Source organism: Bos taurus, chromosome 18, assembly GCF_002263795.3.
Source record: "Bos taurus isolate L1 Dominette 01449 registration number 42190680 breed Hereford chromosome 18, ARS-UCD2.0, whole genome shotgun sequence".
Classification (NCBI taxonomy): domain Eukaryota; kingdom Metazoa; phylum Chordata; class Mammalia; order Artiodactyla; family Bovidae; genus Bos; species Bos taurus.
The window spans coordinates 29,781,792-29,792,698 of NC_037345.1; the positions used below are offsets into that span (position 1 = coordinate 29,781,792).

The window sequence follows — 10,907 nt, forward strand, 5'->3', positions numbered from 1 at the left end:
AGCATTTCAGCGTTTTCTAGTTGCAGTGAGTCGGGGCTACTCTGTCATTTAGATGCGTGGGCTTCTCATTGCAATGGCATCTATTGTGGAAGAGCATGAGCTCTAGGGCACCCAGGCTTCAGCAGTTGCAGCTCACTGGCTTAGTTGCCCTATGGCATGTGGGATCTTAGTTCCCAGACCAGAGATTAAATCCGTGTCCTCTGCACTGGCAGGCAGATTCTTAACAACTGGACCACCAGGAAAGTCTCCCTGTGTCATTTAGCCTGCTGATATGCTACAATGAGCATATACTGAGGCCCAAGGTCTAGTGGAATTTGACTTCTCTGCCATATTGGACCCATTTGGTTCTTCCAGTCCTTAAAATCTGAATATGTCTTGTGGGCAGTAGAAACGCTCTTGATATTCTTTATGATACTCATCATTGCTCAGCACTTAGTAGGAGTTGAGGAAAGCTGGGATAACTGAATGGTGCATGAGAAAGAAAGCAAACCTAAGGAGACTGATCAAATTCAACCAACAAAACTGAATTTGAAGGGAGGGCAGATTGACAAGGCCACTATGTAAGTTAATTTGCTCTAAGATGTCAGTGCCACTTGGAGCTTTCTTGGCTTTCAATCTCTACGAACACCTCATCCGACAGACAGACAGACAGACAGCTTCAGGTGGATTAAATAGTCAAGTGAGAAGAGCATATATGCAAAAACACTTCTGTTTCAAGAACAATTATTAAAAGCCACAAGGAAGGAAGTGATGATACAGTTAAAACATTGACATACTGATCAAAAGAGACAGTAACACATATTCCTTAAGTGAAAGGGTTAGATTTTTATAGGCGTACGTGTCTGCTAAGTCATTTGAGTTGTGTCTGACTCTGTACTACCCTATGGCCTGAAGCCTGCCAGGCTCCTCTGTTCATGGGGATTCTCCAGGCAAGAATACTGGAGTGGGTTCCCATGCCCTCCTCCAGGAGATCTTCCTGAATAAGGGATTGAACACGCATGTCTTATGTCTCCTGCATTGGCAGGCGGATTCTTTACCATGAGCACCACCTGGGAAGGCTGGGAGATTTTTACATGCTTATAAGCAAATCCCCTAGCTTCCTCTCTCTGTGTTGTCACAGAAGTCCCATCTCTGTTACTTTCCTTTTGGCTCACAGCTCTTCAGCAATATTTTCCTTTTTCTCTTTTTTTGGCTTTGGTTCTGTATTCTTTCTTTCTTTCTTTTTCTTCCTTTGTTCCTCCCCTCCTCCTTTCTTTTCCTCCATGGTGTGGTTTTCTTTGGGTTCTTTTTTTTTTTTCACCATTCTTTCATTTTTCCTTTTAGTTCAGAGAGCTTTTCCTCATAATTTATTAATTTTAATTTAATAAAGTTACATTTAATTTATTAATAAATCAATCACTTATTAATAGTGCCACCCAAACAACAAATACAATTTGCTAAAGAGGAAACTCCATCAAATCAAGTTACAAAGGGCACTTGTGTTTTAATCAGCATTTCTTAGGTGAAACATCTTGGCTTCTCCAAATATAAGTGCCTACATCTGTAAAATAGCACATCTACAGTACAACTGGCACATAGGAAGACTCTTTTATGGTTACAGTGATCATACAGTATTGTACGGGGAAACTGAGTCACTGACATGGAAGTGTCTGCATCGACTCCATGAAAAGTGAATCCCTCATTTGTAATCCTCAGGGCTTTTAACTCATTCTGTGAATATCAGCCTATTTTTTGAGGTCTGTTTGTTTCTTATCAACCAGGACAACTGTCTTCTGAGACACACTAACACTCATTTCTATGTGGCAGGTGGAGAGGGCGCTCGGGATGTAAGTGCTCCTAATTAAAATGCATGATGCTGAAAATGTAAAAGGGACAGTGAGCCATAAACAGATCTGACGGTGACTGACAGCATTGACTGGACATGCATTTTTTTTTTTTTAAGACAGGAAAAAAACAAAACAAAACAAAACAGTCTGGTTTAGAAAGATGCACAACTACTACAAGCTCTTGCCAGTTAACTCTTTCTCATGGAAAATCTGCCTCTGACTTGGAATTCACGTGTCAGTTTAAACCAGCGGGAGGGTGGAGGAGGGTTCCTTCCCTCTTACCTTCTCCTAACAATCCACAGGAGATACCATTTAAAATCACAGGGAGCTCAGCTGAGTGCTCTGTGGGGACCTAGATGGGTGGGATGGCGGGGAAGTCCAAGAGAGAGGGGATATATGTATACATATAGCTGATTCACTTTCTTGTACAGCAGAGACTAACTCAATTTTGTAAAGCGAACACATGTATACCTGTGGCGGATTCATTTTGATATTTGGCAAAACTAATACAATTATGTAAAGTTTAAAAATAAAATTAAAAAAAAATCAATGTTTAGGGGGATAAAACTGAGGTGAGATCCATTCTTAAGTATTTTAAAAACTTAAGTGTTAGTAATCATACCATTTCAGAGCTGGAAGGATGCTGAAAGATAATTTAGGCCACTGGTTCCTATTACAGACGTGCAGATGAGGTCTGTTTTGTTCATGTTAACTCACTTAGGGTTACACAGGGAGTTTGAAGATACCTGTTCTAGCTGGGCCTTGGCATGCAAGTTTTGAACCTTGTTCTTTCTATCCAATGAGGTCGATAGCTGCCTGGGACCAACGAAAGCTCACAGCCAAAAGTAAGAACTAGGGCTCCTGATTTCAAATTTGGAGATCCTTCACTTTATCTGCGTTCTGAAGTTGAACTGTTATTTAGTTCACTGAAAAGCAAAGACAAGTGGTTTCACATCATGTATGTTGTGTATTTACTCCACAGAGGTGGATATTGACATTCAGGTGTGATGCTACTGGTAAAGAATCTGCCTGCCAATGCAGGAGACACAAGAGATGTGGGTTCCATCCCTGGGTTGGAAAGATCCCCTGGAGAAGGAAATGGCAACCCACTCCAGTATTCTCATCTAGAAAATTCCATGGACAGAGGAGCCTGGCAGGCTAGAGTCCGTGGGGTCCCAAAGAGTCAGGCGCAACTAAGCACACACACACACAAAAGCTCCTCTTGAATACCTAGCATTTGATCATCTATTTGATCATCTATTTCAAAAATTGTAAATTAGGACCTTTTTTTTTTTTTAAAAGATGAGATAACAGAAGGTTCCAAGGGTTAAATAATTCCCCAGGAAGCAGAACAAATTCTGAAATTTGGCTTGACTTTTTTTTTGTTGTTGTTGTTACAAAGCTCATGTAATTTCCACTAGACGGAAAGTGAAAGTGAAGTTGCTCAGTCATGTCTGACTTTTTGTGACCTCATGGACTATAGCCTACCATGTTCCTCTGTTTATGGGATTTTCCGGTCAAGAGTACTGGAGCGGGTTGCCATTTCCTTCTCCAGAGGATCTTCCCAACCCAGGGATCGAACCCAGGTCTCCTGCATTGTAGGCAGACGCTTTACCATCTGAGCCACCAGGGAAGTCCTCCACTAAATTCATCTGCTGCTTAAATATTCCGAGTAGTGTTTTACAGTACTTAATATAAAATAAGTTCTCTCATGCCAGTTTCCTTTATGTGATAAACATCACCTCATGTTCATGATCCTAACAAAAAAAGTTTAAATACATACACATACAGTACAATATATGTGAATATATGTAATATATTCCTTACATGTATTTAATTATATTTTTGCTTTTGTGGCTAATCAATTCAACAGTAAATCAGAACTAAAGACAGAGGCATAGAGAAGACATTGTCTGCTTAAATAGAAATTGTATATTCTTTGTAGAAGCAGTCTAAGCATTATTTAGAATACCATTACAAACCTGGCTTTCCTTGCCACAGACATATGAAGAAATCTTAATTTCCAATAGCATTGTCACAAATTATCCCTGTCTGTGGAACATTTACTAGGCCTTCTAGTATTTCCCAACTTCTAATTGCATATATTCATCATCAGCCTCAGCATAGCTAACATTTATGCCAGAAACAATACTGAACTCTTCACTACATTTATTCATTTAATCCTCACAATACCACTACAAAGTAGGTGCAGTTATTACTCCCCTTTTATAGAGAAGGAAACTTCAATTCAGAGACTTTAAGCATTTTACCATAAGCCATGCAGCTTGGGCATAAATAACCAGGGTTAGAATCCAGAAAGTGTGACTGTTACCCCAAATCTGGATCAATGCCCTGCTCCATACCAAACTCTCTCTGCAAGGATGTAGAGTAGGTCTTGTCCTCTGACTGTCCAGGTTTTGTCTTTCCAACTCTTTGAGGGGAATTCTAAAGTTGTCTGGTATAAAATGTGCCATTTTCCTGATGCACAGGTTTTATTCTTTAATTTCATAGACTTCAAGTTTAGTGTGCAAACAAGAAGATGACAAATCATATTAAGTTCTGTGTGAGAGTCAGTTCCTAGATCACTCAATACCCATGATCTATGCAAGTCTGTATTCCTAATCATGCATAAATGCTTAAATTTCCTAAACTGAAATTGATGCACAAAACGCACAGGTGAATAAATAAATCTTTCTTTTGACATGAGTCTTGATCTTAAGTAAAATACAGTGGTTATTATTTACAATTAAAAGGAACAGGAAGAAATGGTACAGATAAACCTAACTGCACAGCAGAAAAAGAGACATAGAGAACAAATGTAGGGACATCAAGCCGGGAAAGGGGGAGGGCTGAATTGGGAGACTGGGACTCACATATAGACATTACTACATACAAAATAGATTACTAGTGAAAACCTACTATATAGCAAGGGAACTCTCCTCAGGGCTCTGTGGTGACCTAGATGGGAAGGAAATCTAAAAGAGGGGCATATATATGTACAGATATGTATATGTACAGCTGATTCACTTGGTTGTAGAGCATAAACTAACACAACATTGTAAAGCAACTATCCACCAATAAAACTTTAAAAAACAAAACAAAGAAAATGCTGCTGCCTCTGTTGTCTCAAGCAGTCTTAAAAAATGAACAGGAGGAATTCTAAAACAATCATAGTTTGGACAACAGAATATAATGGTTTTGAGTAAGTTATGGGATATATGGACTTGGTATTGGCTCATATCCATGGCATTACTGAAACTACCAAATACCCAATAAGGAAGCAAAAAGTCATTCGGAAAATTGACTCATGTGCATGTCAGTGTTTGAGTATACTATATGTGATTCATAGGGTTGCCGTGGCCCTGGAATGAACGGTACGGAAAATATAAAAGACATTCCCCACACAACCTGTCACTGATCTGCATGATCCCTGGCAGTTCAGTGGAATTGTAATGCAGAATGATGGTACGAAGCCTTGGGTCTGTGTTATCTGCTCCCTGAACCTCACTATTCTCATCTTTAAAATGAGGGAATGCTTTTGTATGGCGAGTGTAGTTGCTGGCATCTCTAACATGTTCTTCTGTCTTAAGAAGACTAAAAAAGTGTTCAAGATGGAAAAAAAAATTCTAAGTTTTTAGAGGAGTTAGAGAAGTCATGTTTTGTTTGCCCAAATCTTCATTTCAGGGCAGTTAGTCGATTGGCTGTTGAGAGTTTAGAAACTGAACATCTCTCTTTATATCTATTATATGACTGCAGTGCATGGAGGTCACTAGATTTTCACCATGCTCTTCCACTTCTTGAATATCTGTTGGTAAGTATGTGAAAATGTTTGGATGTGAATAAATACATAATGCTCAGAACCTTAAGGATTCCTCTATTGCACATTTCCTGAGAAGTGGGTAGCTCTAGTCCATGCTTCTCTCCTGAGTGAGTGATGCTGAGGTTCACCCAGTTGGAAGTCTAGCCTGGACTGCTCAGTTTCCCTAACAAATTCCAATATATCCATTTGCATCATCTGCCATTGCTCTATTCTAATTGTCCATCATCTCTTGGCTGCATTTTTACAAGAGCTTCCTAACTGGCCTATATGAATCCACTGTGTCAGATGTCCTTCCTTTGGAGTCAACTTTCAGAGAAGCACATCTGCTCAGCAGCCCAGCAGCTCCTCCCAGCCTTCCCCCTCTCCTCTCCTGCACCCTTGCTGTGGGTTCCCTTTCCTCCCAGAATACTGATTAGCATCTCTGTCATATTCTTCAAGACCCCTAATGTCTGGTTCCTACCTATCTCTCCTTGTCCCACAGTAACCTCCTGCTTCTCTGAAAGTGAAAGTCACTCAGTCACGTCCAACTCTTTGCATTCCCATGGACTATACAGTCCATGGAATTCTCCAGGCCAGAATACTGGAGTGGGTAGCCTTTGCCTTCTCCAGGGGAACTTCCCAACCCAGGGATCGAACCCCGGTCTCTCGCATTGCAGGCGGATTCTTTACCAGCTAAGGCGCAAGGGAAGCCCTGCTTCTCCATGTTGGGGAAAATTGGCCTTTTCTCTGCTGCCATGCAAGTCAGGCTCTGTTTGCTCACAGTCTTCTCTCTTCCTGCAGCATTGTTCCCTCCATTCTGAGTTAATTTTACTCATTTTTCAGATCTGATTTGAAGCACTTTTTTTTTTTTCAAGCAAGCCTTTCCTGAACCTATTCCCCTTTCCAGCAAATGTGATGCTTTCTGTAAAATGCTCTCATAATTCTGTTCTTTTGCATTGACATTTGCACTCCATTCCTGGCTCAGACACATGCAATTCTGTCACCTGGGAGAAGTCTCCTAGCCACTTTGGGCTCAGTTTCTTTCCTGGCAGAGTAGGAATGACGATGTGTACATTGTAGATGCGCCCTGGGAATCAAAGGCGGTAATGCCGAACAAGTTCTGTTTTTACTTTCCGTGAACCTGCATCTCCAGTGCTGTGGGAGGGCTTGGTTACTCCACACACACACATGCCCATGTGCACACATTCACACACACACACACACACACACACACACAGCTTTCTTTTCCATGTGGGGTACCTAGGGAATGTTCAACAGCTTTTTATCCAACCCACAGTGGATGAATCCCGATCCTGTTATACAGGGTGAAGTTAAAAACACACACAAATATTGTGTATTAATGCATATATATGGAATCTAGAAAAATGGTACTGATAAACCTCTTTGCAGGGTAGGAATAGAGATGCAGATGTAGAGAACAGACTTATGGACACAGGGGTAAAGAGAAGGTGAGATGAATTAAGAGGGCAGCATTGACATCTGTTGACTACCATGTGTAAATAGACAGCCAGTGGGAAGCCACAGTACAGCGCAGGGAGCTCAGCTCAGGGCTCTGGGATAACCCAAGGGGTGCGGTGGGGGGCGGGGAGGAAGGCTCAAGAGGGAGAGGATATATGTATATTTATGGCTAATTCATGGTGTTGTACAGAAGAAACCAATACAACATTGTAAAGCAATTATCCTCCATTTAAAAATAAATTAAAAAAAAAAAAACAAACCGTAATCATCTGAGTTGGGAGGAAAGAAGAAAAGCATTTAATAAACTCACCCTGTTTATTCCTCTATCATGTGCTTCTTTAGACTAGTGGTTAGAATCACAGATGCGTCATCACTGTTTCCTGGGTTCAAGTTCAAATGGCACTGTGTTTGATGTGTGAACTTATATAGCTTATTTGCTGTGAGTCCTCTTTAAAATGGACATATACAGAACTTAGCTCATAAACTTGTAAGGGAGAGTAAATTAATACATTAGAATACTGTCCAGTTATAGTAAACATTATGTGGGTGGTTCTAGCTGGCATTACGGATCTGCGTTTACCTATCTTGAAAATGCAATTAACATGGTTTTCTTTTCATGATGCTATGACGGGGCTCTTAGATATTCTGAAAAGGCACTGGGAAATGAGTGAAAGAGAAAGCAAGTCAGCACAGAAGTCACCTTTTTACATTATTTATGTATCGTGTACATGAAAGTTAGGCAAGAGTGAAGAAATCCATTTGTTTTCTTGCCTGTTATAAGTCAGCTTTTAGGGCCACGCATAGAATGAAACTGACATATTATGCCAAGCAATATCTTTCTTTCTCTTCAATATCTTTCTTCTGACCAAGTTTCTGTACATTTTTCAGGATGTTCACAGACATATAAATGAAGTCTTCAGACCCTATTCACTGAAAAAGTATGCTTGGGAGAGGAGTAAATTAGAGAATGAAATATTTTCGTTAAGTGTGATTAGTCACCAGGAGTGGGACCCAGAAGTTCTTCTCATTCATTCTCCTCTGAAAACCCTGTGAGTTATAGAAACTCACCTTGCCCTTGTGGTGGACATAGGACTCATATGTTATTTGCCCGTCCCCCAAAGAAGGCATCCACTTTAATCCATTCGATTTTCTTTTTCTTTTTTTTTTTCCCTGTTACATCTCTTAAAACAAAGAAACAACACCAACAAAATTACTATTTCCTTTGAGGCATTTCCCGTTCTTCATCCTTAGCAAACCTGGCTGAATCAGAATGAACATTTCTCTACAGAGAAACAGAAATTTGGCCACACTTTCTGGAACCAAAGAGACACAAACATGCCTACTTATCTTAAGTATCTTTCTGGAATGAACTGAACTTCCTTTTCTCCTTGTCTGGCCAACTCTTATTCTTCAGTGTTGAACTCAGATGTAATCTCTTCCAGAATGCTCTCTCTAGCCCCTCCTTACTCCCCTAGGAAGGAGTTCTGTATTGTTTGCAATACTCTAGTCATTATCGAAGCTAGCATCAACTTGGCACTGCTATTATAGTGGCCGATAGAACAGTGGTACAGAGGGAGGGAAGATGATAAGTTTTTCCAGAGTAGAAACAGTCAGCTGGCTCTTTCAGGGGAGTCTCCAGAGAATGCTGGCACTTAAAAATTAAATTCTATGAGAAGTCTTCCAAAACCCTATTCTCTCTCTAGCTGAGTATTCAGCCTCTTTCTTAAGTTCACAATGCAATTTCCCCACCTCCATCTGAGCTGTTATCATCCTGGTCTCTGATAATCTATTTGCAAGTCCTCTAGTACAAATCTGTAAATTCCTTGTGGGCAAAAGTTTTCTCTTATTCATCTCTGAATCTGTGGTTCTTTGCAAAGGGCCTGACATAGAATAGATATTCAATATATGTGTTGTGGTCAGAAAAAAAAAATGAATGGAGGAAGAATGCAGGGGAAGCTGAAGCTGCAGAAGAAAATGGGTATTGGTCACAGCAATTGGAATCTCCATCTTCGCAACCCCACTTCTGAAATATACTGAGATATCAAGTTCTCCATCTCCTTTCAGGGACGCAGGAGGAGAAGGGCACACACAGTTGGATTTTTGTATTGTTTTTGAAGAACATTTGTTTGGTTGTGCCATGTTTTAGTTGCAGCTTGTGGAATCTAGTTCCCCAACCAGGGATCAATCCTGGGGCCCCTGGATTGGGAGTGTGGAGTTTTAGCCACTTAGACCACCAGGGAAGTCCCTGTGTTGCTTTTAACATCAGCTGTGTGATACCATGTCTGGTGGAAAGCATATGCATGCCCTCTGAAACGATATTCAGCTCCCATCCACAAATGGTTCTGCATCCTCCACACACACACATATTTAAATTAATTTAAAAGATCAATGCAGGACAAAAATCTGCCATATTTAACATGGGTGACAGATAAAAGAGGTAGTGAGAAGTTTTGTTTCTCAGTGAGAAACTGGGTATTTCAGTGAGGAACTGGCTGTTTTTCATTCAGTGATCTGTAACTCAATACCGTCATCATTGTGAGGAGCTGGCATGCAAGTCGCTTCAGTAGTGTGTGACTCTTTGTGACCCCATGGACTATATGGCCCTCCAGGCTCCTCTGTCCATGAGATTCTCCAGGCAAGAATACTGGAGTGGGTTGCCATGCCCTTTTCAAGGGGATTTTCTCCACCCAGGGATTGAACCCAGGTCTCTTAGCATTGGTAGGCGGGTTCTTTGCCACTAGCACCACCTTCTAAGTCCGGGTGAGGAGCAACTCCGCTCAAATGACCTCTCAAAGTGCTTCTGGGATCCAAACGCCACTCTATATGCAACCTTTATACTGTTACCTTCATACTATAATCTTTATACACTACCAATTCTTAGAGATGCTGCAGAACAAGCCCACCTTAGCTTCTTGTAATCAACCTGATCAAATACACAGGTCTTTGACCACAAAATTATTTCAATTTTTATATTTTGCTTCTGGGTAAAGGCTCCTCTGTTCACGGGATTTTCCAGGCAAGAGTACTGCAGTGGGTAGCCATTCCCTTCTCTAGGGGATCTTCCCAACCTGGGGATCGAACCCAGGTCTCCTGCATTACAGGCAGATTCCTTACCATCTGAGCCACCAGGGAAGCCTTTCTGAGTAATGACAGTGTTTTATTATATGTCGTTGATTTATATATTACATATCTCTTCTCTACATTTAATATGTCTTCCCAGTTTTATCAACTTAAAATAAACTCTTGCCTTCTTTTCCAAGGACTTTTGTTGTGGTTGTTTTTGTTCCACCATTTAACTAAAGACATTGTAAAACTGTACAAGCAAACCTCAGAGACATTGCAAATTTAGTTCCAGACCACCACAACAAAGCGAGTCACATGAATTGTCTGGTTTCCCAGTGCATATAAAAGCTATGTTTACATTATCCTGTCGTCTACTGAATATGCAAAAACTATGTCTAAAAAAGCAATATACATGCCTTAACTTAAAAATACTTCATTGCTCGTAATATGCAATATTACAATATGCATATTAATATGCAATATTAAATATGCTAACCATCATCTATCCAAGCCTTTAGCAATTGCAGTGGTAACACTGAAGATCACTGATCACAGATCTCCATAACAAATATAATAATAGAAATAATTGAAATATTGCAAGGATCACCAAAACGTGACAGAGACCTGAAGTGAGAAAATGCTGTTGGAAAAATGGTACCAGTAAACCAATTTGCCACAAAGCTTCAATTTGTGCAAAACAAACAAACAAAAATGCGATTATCTGTAAAGCATAATAAAGC

The 10,907-nt window shown here is 40.4% G+C and overlaps 1 non-coding gene across 1 annotated transcript; it reads right to left on the minus strand.

The window, feature by feature from the left end:
• Positions 1-3,387: 3,387 nt before the first annotated feature.
• TRNAC-ACA (transfer RNA cysteine (anticodon ACA)) lies at positions 3,388-3,459 on the minus strand. The gene has a single exon. It is a non-coding gene; the product is annotated as a tRNA-Cys (tRNA).
• Positions 3,460-10,907: the final 7,448 nt, after the last annotated feature.